This window comes from Manis pentadactyla, chromosome 14, assembly GCF_030020395.1.
Source record: "Manis pentadactyla isolate mManPen7 chromosome 14, mManPen7.hap1, whole genome shotgun sequence".
NCBI classification, from domain to species: domain Eukaryota; kingdom Metazoa; phylum Chordata; class Mammalia; order Pholidota; family Manidae; genus Manis; species Manis pentadactyla.
This window is the reverse complement of record NC_080032.1, coordinates 36,319,795-36,330,250: the sequence shown is the minus strand read 5'-3', so window position 1 is coordinate 36,330,250 and position 10,456 is coordinate 36,319,795.

The following is a 10,456-nucleotide window of genomic DNA, read 5'->3' as shown; positions in this document are numbered from 1 at the left end:
CTGATAAATTTTGTTTGTTTGTTTGTTTTGTTTTTGTTTTTGTTTTTGTTTTTTTATTGAAGGGTAGTTGACACACAGTATTACATTACATTAGTTTCAGGTGTACAACACAGTGATTCAACATTTATATACATGATAATTCTAGGTACCAGCTATCACCATACCAAGTTGTTACAATATTTTGACTATATTCCTTATGCTATACATTACATCCCGGTTACTTATTTATTTTACAATTGGAAGTCTGTTTATATATATATATATATATATATATATATATGTTTATATATATATATATTTTTTTTTTTTTTTGTGAGGGCATCTCTCATATTTATTGATCAAATAGTTGTTAACAACAATAAATTTCTGTATAGGGGGGTCAATACTCAATGCACAATCATTAATCCACCTGATAAATTTTAAAGAACTAAAATCATACATAGAATTTTCTCCAACCAAATGGAAAGAAATTTAATTCAACAACAAGGAGTTTGGGGGAATTCACAAATATGTGGAAATTAAACAATACACTCTTAAATAAAGGGTCAAAGAAGAAATCACAGTGAAATTAAAAAATGCTTTAAGATAAATAAAAATGAAAACACAGTATTCCAAAGCTTACAGGATTCAGATAAAGCAGTGATGAAAGGGAAATTTATAACTATAAATGCCTACATTTTATACAAGGAAAGATGTAAAATCTATTGCATAATCTTCCATTTTATGAAACCTGGAGAAAAAAAGGGCAAGTTAAATTCAAAGCAATCAGGAAGAGGGAAATAATATTCATGCAGAAATAACTGAAATCCAGTTTAGAAAAATAATAGAGAAAATCACCAAAACTGAAAGTTGGTTCCTTGAAAAGATCAACAAAATTGACAAATCTTTAGCAAGACTGACTAAGGAAAAAAGAGAAGACTCAGATTACTAAAATCAGGAATAAAAGATAAGACATTATGACAAACCTATAAATAAAAAGGATTAGGAATACTATGAACTATGACCAAATGTATGTCAACAAATTAGAAAATCTACATGAAACAGCCAAATTCCTAGAAAGACACAGACTACTGAAAATGACTCAAGAAGAAATGGAAAAATCTGAATAGAATTTAATAATGAGACTGAATTAGTAATCTTGTAACCAATGTGCCAATGTAAACATCAGGGCTGTAAAGAGAAAGGAAGAAGAAATACATTGCAGGGGCTCCTCTCAGTCTCTGCCACAGTCACAACTAACTCAATGCCTTCCTAGAATAATGTATATATATGCAAATTATCACATGGACCATTTGGTCACCTGAGTAATCAGGTTTTTGGGAAGTTAAAAACATAAGAACATTTCAAAGAATACCTGAGCCACTTACCAAATTTACTATGTTGCCAAATCGATTTGTTTATAAAGAAACAATTAGTTGTTTTTTTCACCTTGATTTCCAACAGGGTCATGTGAAGTCTCTCTCTGAGAAAGCTCATCTAATCCCTCTCCTCCAATTACCAAATCTGGGCTGATTTCTCTAGAACTTGTTCTCCAGCCCAAATCTTCCTCTTAAGCTCCAGAGCCCTTACCCAATGGCCTCCTGAATATCTCTGCTTGGTTATTGGACAGTACCTCCAACCCAACATGTCTAAAACCGAACTCTTGAGTGAGGTGTTGTTGATTAAATGCCTTTCTGAGGCATGACTAAGGCTACTGACCCCTTCCATGGGTGGTAAATCAAAACTAATTTAAGTTTTAGGTCAAGCCACATAAAACTGTCAGATTTGTAGGACAAAAACATGAATACCTGCAGTTTTTCGTGGTTCAACCTAATACATAACACCTTAGGTCAAAGCATTCTAAAACATGTCCTGATAAATTTTAAAGAACTGAAATCATACACGGAATCTTCTCCAATCAAAATGGAAAGAAATTAAAATTTGGTGATTTATGGACATCTTGACAGATTGTCTTAGGTAATATAGATGCTATTATACTTAGAATGAAGTCATTATGTCTATAAAACAGGTCATAATTATGAAGTCATTTTACTTATAAAGTTTCAATCAGGGGTTCAGTTTGTCATTACACTCATGTAATTGTAGAGATTTTCCTGGTAATATGGCCAGCAGTCAGTTATCACGCCACCGCTTCTTCCCTCTCCATGTCCCCTGATTCTGCCCACAGGGGTTCTAAGCTCCCACTCAGGTTACAAAGAACTGAAAAGGGCCTGAAGAGAAAAGACAATCAAGTTTGTGAAATCAGTGAGTTTAGTTCCCGACACAGTTCGGGTCAATAGGTTTCAGTCAGATGGTGGCTCTAATCTTGCAGGATAAAATATGCAGTACGTGAGAGTTCCGGCAGAGGGTGCGGTGAGGAGCCGCGGTCGGCTCTAGGCCCCGGGCCCCTCTCGGCCCTCCGGCCTCACGCCGGCAGGTGAGCTGGGGGCCTCAGGCACAAGTCACGGGGTCTGTCCTGCAGAGACCTAGAAGCCTGGCCAGGGCTGCCCTCTGGTTGAGCCCAGGCCTTGCTGCAGCAGCAAACCTCTCCCTCCAGCCCTTTCCCCCCGATCCTCACCCCCACCAACCTGTGCAACCTCACGGCGGTGGCCCCTCCAAGCGTGGCCCAGCCTGACTGCCTGGTCTCCCGGCCCAACCCCACGGGGCCTGAGCCAAGCCCCCACCAAGGAGCCGAGGATGCAGCACCTTGGGACATTGGGCGTGGCAGGGCTGGAGGAATGAAAGCCCCAGAGGGCCTTTAGAGCCTGCAAGGGCCCTCAGAGGCCAGTCTGTGTGGACACAGGCTCCACCGACCTTAGGCTTTGGACTGCACAGATCCGGGAACTGGGTGACTGATCCGCCCCAGTTGGATGAGACCTCACCTTGTCCAGACAATGATGAACAAAGGCCTTAACGGCCCGAAGGCCCCTATTGAAGATGGGTGGAATGGTTAACCAGGACATTGGGCAGTTGGTCCTCATTCTACCAGAGCTTGTTAGTGGAAAGAAAAAAATGGTAGGTTTACGAACCACATTTGGCTAATAGTGTGGGACCCCTGGAAGGTTAACCTGACCCCCTGCCTCCATTTTGTGTCTTCCATCTTGAATAACTATGTCCCCTACATGACCCCCTGCCTCCATTTTGTGTCCTCCATCTTGAATAACTTAACTTGACCCCCTGCCTCCATTTTGTTCTGTGCCCTCCATCTTGAGTAAGAAGTTTCCCGCTGAAGCCACGCCCATTCCCACGGAAACCATGCCCAGCAACCTGTGCAGCAAGACCCTGACTCTCCTCAGCAATCAGCTACGGTCACAATAAACACCCCCCCTTGGAAAGCCCCTAACTGTTCCAAAAGTATAAAAGCAAAAAGGGAACTTTGTTCAGGGTCTCAGACCAAGTCCTGTGTTCCGACAGGCCACTGAGACCCTAGTTCAAACTAGCAATAAAGACCTGTTTTGCTCTTGCATCTCGCGACTGAGCCTGGTGACTGCGGCTCCACACAGGGGACTCAAGGAAATGGGGCACAACAATAGGAAGTGCCCGGCGTCCTTCTGACAATGACTTTTTGAAATGCAAGTTAGACCACTTCCAGGAGCTACATCTGGAGTGACACACGTCCAGGTTTGTACTCTGGGTTGGAAGACGTGGAGTAGAAGACCTTGATGAGGAAGAAAAGAAGGTTCTGTGCCCAGACTTCAGAAGACATTTTTCATATTATAACCGTTGTTTTCTGTGTGCATTTTATTCCTCACTACTGTGTACATAGTTGACAATGCTAAATACTTAAAAAAATTTTTGGACTGTTTCTACTTTTTGGCTGTCACAAATAGTGCTGCTATGAATGTGTACATGTACTTGTTTGAGTGCCTGTCTTAATTATTTTGCATATATACCTAAGAGTAAAACTGTGGGGTCATATGGTAATTTTGGGTTTAACTTTTTGGGTAACTCACTTAGTTCTACTACAACTGAACCATTTTGTATTCCCAAATAATGTACAAGGGTTCCAATTTCTTTATGTACTTGTCAACACTTGTTATTTTCTATATTTTTAAAATTATAACCATCCTAGTGGGTTTACAGTAGTACCTCAAGATGGTTTTGATTTGCATTTCCCTAGTGACTAATGATGTTAAACATCATTTCACATCTTACTGGGCCATTTGTACATCTTCTTTGAAGAAATGTATATTCAAATCTTTTGCCCATTTTAAAAGTGGTTTATTTGTCTTTTTATTGTTTAGTTTTAAGAGTTCTTTATATATTCTGGATACTAGCTCTTATCACACAATATTTTTTCTTTTCTCTAGGTTGTCTTTTCATCTTCTTGACAACGTCTTTTGATGCACAGTTTTTAATTTTGATGAAAGCCAATTGATCATACTATTTTTTCTTGTGTGTTTGGTGTGATATTTAAGAATCCATTGCTAAATCCAAGGTCATAAAGATCTACCATACATTTTCTTTTAAGTGTCTTATGGTTTCAGCTCTTAAATTTAGGTCATGAATCCATTTTAAGTTAATTTTTGCATATGGTGTGAGATAGGGATCCAGATTCATTCTTTTACATGTGAATATCCAGCTGTCCTAGCACTGTTTGATAAAAAGACTATCCTTTCCCCTGTTGAATGGTCTTGACATCTTTGTTGAGAATCTATTGGCCGTAATACACATGGACTCTGTGTTCTGTTGGTCTGCTATCTGTCCTTTTGTCAATACTGCATGATTTTGATTATTACAGTTTTGTAACAAGTTTTGAAATCAGGAATTTGAATCCTCCAATTTTGTTCTTCTTTTTCAAGATTGTTTCAGCGAATGGAGGCAGGCATTTCCCTTTTGCTCCACTACCAATTTCTGCTTCCATCCAGGTTTGTGACTGTTTTTAACCATCATGGGTGGCTCCATCTATGGTGGCATTATTTGGAATAATGCCACACCCCAAAACAAGGCATTCCTCTAAATTGAAGGAACCTTATTTAGGTCTTTGGGAGGCCATATTTATTTCATGAGGAAAAATTTAAGTCAAGCAAGACTTTTGTTTTAGTTTTTTGGTATCATATATAAAAATAATACACTTATGGGATGAAATATTTGTTTAAATAGAAGATGCAAAAATCCACTTTTCAGAGTATGACTACAACTCTAGATGGTATGGTAAGTCTAACATGATGGACAGAGTCAAGGTTTGAATGGTATTCTTGCTGTATGAGGGTCATAAGGCAGACCCATCTCAACAAAAATCTTATGGACATACTTCTTTTTATTTTGCTCCTCCCTTTCCATTGCCCATCTTGCCTTTTCTTTCTAACTTCCTTCCTGATCCCTCTCCTTTTCTGAGCATATTTCCATCCTCTTTGCTTCCTCACCTCCTCTTGCCCTGCCTTCTCCTTCTTGCCCTTCAAAACCCCCAGTCCCTACTGAACCCCTACTCAATTTTAGGAAAACAAGTTGGCCGAACTGATCCTCAGAAAGTAGTGTCAAAAACAAACTCGCTATTACTACCAAAACACTCTGAGCCCTGAGTGTTTATTTGCCATCCCAAGAAGTAGCCAGCAAATGGAATCCTTGTAGATTGTCTAGGGAAGGGATTTGAGTCCCTCTGGTCTTCTCTAAAACTGCTCCCGGTAACTATTGAAACACTGTGTGTATACTTGAATCCAATGTAAGGTTGTACATCAACAGTGCTTCAGTTAAAAAAAAAAAATTGCTCTAATAAGCCTCTGGTGCATTTTTGTGAGACAACCTAGTCTCAGTCTTATGCTTTTTTTTAGAGCAGAATCTGGTTCATCACGTGAGGGGGAACTATGGCTCATTCCTTCTGGTCCCACTTTAGTGAAATGCTGAGACTTTCCTTTTACTTTATCAGTGGATCCCTCTGGACATCTAAGTTTTCACTTTCTACTTTGAGCTGTTGTGCCATGTGTTGTCCACACAGGGTCATTCTTCCTAAATGAGTAACATGTTTTTTGTTGCCTACTGCCAGTGACTGGCTCTCCCTGACTCTCATTGGAAGGACCCTGACACTGATTAGAGTCCCCTTTCTTGTGGCTCCCCAGCAGTGACAAGGGCTACCTGCAGTTGGAGGTTCGGTTCTAGCAACTTCCTCCCCAAATCACTGGTGGTTCATAGCCAGCTGTGTGGCTGATATTAGAACTCTACTCTTTTTTATTTCTTTGGAACAGGAAACTTCACACACAGCTTCTATAATTCCTTTTCCTTCTCCTCCTTTTTCACATACATTTCCAGTAGGTATATTGGATCATGTGTCCCAGTTAGCATAACTCCCCAAACAGTTCAGATAATTATCTGTCTTCACCTCCCAAACATTACCTAACTCTAATAAAAAAAGAAAAGTCTACAGCTTGTCAGAAGTAGAATTTGACTGACCAAGGAATAAAACAAAGCCCATGACCATAATAAATATTGCAACAGCAGCATATCAGCAGTGTTTAGTATTTTTTAAATTATATTCAGGTTCTTTTTAGTCTGGTTTATTTCACTTAGCAAAATGTACTCAAGGTTCATTCATGCTGTAGCATATGTCAGAATTTCCTTCCTTTTTAAGGTTGAATAATATTTCATAGTATGTATATATTTTGTTTATCCATTCATCCACTGATGGACATTCGGGTAGTTTCCACCTTTTGGATATATACAGAAGTGAAATTGCTGGATCATATGGTAATTTTATGATTAATTTTGGGGGGAAACGCCATACTGTTTACTGGAGCTGCTGTACCATTTCACATTCTTAGAAGCAATGCACAAGGGTTCCAATTTCTTTGCATCCTTGCGACTTGTGATTTTCTGTTTTTTTTTTATAATAGCCATCCTAATGGGTGTGAAGTGGGATCTCATAGTTGTTTTAATGTGCATTACCCTAATGACTAGTGATGTTGAATATCTCTTCATTTGCTTATTGGCTATTTGTATATTTTCTTTAGAAAACTTTCTATTTGAGTCTTTTTTCCATTTTTAAATCAGGTTTGGTTTTTTTTTATGTCATTGAGTTGTATGGGTTCTTTATATATTCTGGGTAATAATCCCTTATCAGATATGATTTGCAGTATTTCCTCCCATTTCATGGGTTGCCTTTTCACTCTGTTAACAGTTTCCTTTGATGCATAAAAGTTTCAAATTTTGATGACGTCCGATTTGCCTATTTTTTTCCTTTTGTTGTCTATGCTTTTGGTGTCATATCCAAGAAACCACTGCCAAATCCATTGACATGAAGACTTTACACTATGTTTTCTTCCACGAGTTATAGATTTATCTCTTACATTTAGGCCTTTGATACACTTTGAGTTAATTTTTGTATATAGTATAAAGCAAGGATCTAATTTCATTCTTTTGCACTGAGAATCCAGTTCTCCTCTTCAACCTTTTTAACTTTTTATATTTAACTCTGGCTTATTTGAAAATGATTTCAAAGTTTAATATTGACTAAGAGTGTAAAGTGATTTCATTTGCAGGTTGCCAATTTATTTTCCAAAACATTATCCTTCTTTTCCCAATTATTATTTTGTTTTATTGAGATATAATTTACATACTATGCAATTCACACATTCAAAGTATGCAAATCAGTGGGCTTTAATATATATACAGAGTTGTGCAACCACTACCACAATTTTAGAACATTTTCATTACCCCCAAAGAAACCCTGTATCCTTTAGCAGTCATTCCCCATTTCTCTATAACCAACCTAGCCCTACGCAATCACTAATCTATTTTCTGTCTTTATAGATCTGCCTATTATGGACATTTCAAGAATCATGCAATATGAGGCCTTTTGTAATTGGCTTCTTTCACTTAAAATAATATTTTCAAGTTTCATCCATGCTGTAGCATGTATCAGTACTTTATTTCTCTTTATAGCCAAATAAGACTCCATCGTATAGATATACCACATTTTACTTATCCATTCATCAGTTCATGGATATTTGGATTGCTTCCATGTTTTGGTTATTATGAATATAACCTGCTATAAAAATCTGTGTACACATGGTGTGGGGTATCACGGGGAGAACAGTGTAGCACAGAGAAGGAACATAGTGGATCTGTGACATCTTACTACACCGATGGACAGTGACTGCATTGGGGTATGAGTGGGGACTTGATAATATGGGTAAATGTAGTAACCACATTGTTTTTTCATGTGAAACTTTGATAAGAGTGTATATCAATCATACCTGAGTGAAAAAAAAAAGAAAATCTGTGTACAAGTTTCATGTGGACATATGTTTTCAGTTCTTTTGAGTATATAGCCAGGAGTGGAATTCCTGGGTCAAATGGTAACTCTATATTTAAACTATTGAAAAACTACCAGACTGTTTTCTAATGTACCATTTTACATTCCCACCAACAATATTATGATTTCTCCACATCCTTGCCAACACTCATTACTACCTTTTTCACTATAGACCTTCGAGTGGTTGTGAAGTGGTATCTCATTGTGGTTTCAATTTCCTTGATGGCCAATGATATTTGGCATTTTTTAATGTGCTTATTGGTCATTTGTATATCTTATTTTACACAATTATTTTTTATGTCTTCTTTATAATTATCTTTTCCATCCTATTTAATTTTCTATTCTTTCATCAGAGCCACATGTATCTTTATTTTGTATATTTTAATTCAGATAAGACTAACTCTCTGAACTCCACCCTCCCTCCATTTCCTTTGCTTTTTCTGAATTGTCTTGGATATTCTCTTATTTATTGGGAAGAACTTTAGAAATTGACACATTACTGTGCTAACAAAATAGAGACACATTTGTTTCCAACCATTCTTTACATTATTGTGATGTACTTCATGTGCATTCTAAACATCAGTGCTGATTTATATTGGCAATGGAATACTTGTAATTTGTGATTCTAATGAAATATCATTGTAATAGCTTTAGAAAAACAATTGACATGCAAGATATTGTTAACCTGAGTCAACTGTGCCAGGGGATAATGCTTGATTTATGGTAAGAGGTTACATCTAAATATTTCTTCTAATTGTCCTTTAGCACAGGTAATTGCTTACTAAGCTAGTCCCTTTGCATAATTTTCAAATTTTTAGCGTTTGATTTAATCTTGACAACCAGGATTCTCCATGGCAACTGTGGTTTCAGATGCTACAACTTCCAAAACGCATAAAAATAATGCTCTCTCAGATGAGTAGTGATTCTACAGCATCTTACTAGGCTGATGGACAGTGACTGTGTTGGGGTTTGTGGGGGGGACTTGGTGATGGGGGGAGTCTAGTAAACATAATGTTCCTCATGTAATTGTAGATTAATGATACCAAAATTAAATTAAATAAATAAATAATCTTCTCTTATTTGTTGCCTGGCAGTAGTGCTCTTTGTTTTTGTTCATGGGGAAATGTATTTTTGCTAATTGGTGCAACTTTGGCAAGGAAAGGGAAAGGAGAAAGTTCTGTCAACATTCAAGAATGGATAGGGCATTTTAATCTTTTTCTTTTTTAAATACCCAGGTGCATAACTGTAAAAAGCATATATATAAAAGCATAAAGCATATAAAATAAAAAGGCAGGGGGAGGCACGGGGGGGGACTGTGCAACACAGAGAGACTAGTGATTCTACAGCATCTTACTATGCTGATGGACAGTGACTGTAATGGGGGTTTGGGGGGGGTACTTGGTGAAGGGGGGAACCTAGTAAACATAATGTTCCTCATGTAATTGTAGATTAATGATACCAAAAAAAAAGTAACTTGTATACTTATGGGAATAAAGAAATATGTAAGTCAATGTGTTAAAAATATATATATAAAGGCAGAATAAGTACAATCAAAGAAACTTCCTTGAGGATCTTTGATGACAAAGGGTCTTCGATGAAGGGACATACTAGCTGAGGCAGTTGTGGTTCTCAAGCGATGTGGGTTCAAACTGCATTTATAAGGCTCCACAGTAGGTCTCAGTTTAAATTCATTTTATCTTCCATCCTGGTTGGTCCCTGTGGTAGACAATATTTTTTGTTCACAATTCTTTCTTCCTTTCACACCCTTGCCATGGTTAACTGCAGATAGAGTACACTTCTCCACCTCATTCTCTTTGGGCTTGGTGTCTAGAATGTAGGTGGATGTAACATGTGCCACGTCTGACCAGAGGCTGTATATGAACTTGTGAAATTTGGCTTCACCTCCTAGATTTCTGCCATTTGCCACAAGGAGAGAATGCTCCAAGTAGCCATTGCCTCTTTGGTCTAGCTCCTGGAAGGAGAAACAAGTGGAAAGAACAAAAATCTAAGGCCAAGGAAGACTTGACCAGCCTGCATGCAATGCGCAGACCAGTGAGAGAAAAACAAATGTCCATTGTTCATAAATCACTGACTTTGGGGGTTCTTTGCTAGGTAACATTATTGCAGCAAAACCTGGCTAATACAATCATTCTTATCAACGCCTACCACGCGCAATCATACAGACTTTAGAATGTGCCCTCTGGATTACAATTAGCCGATCCCCACCTT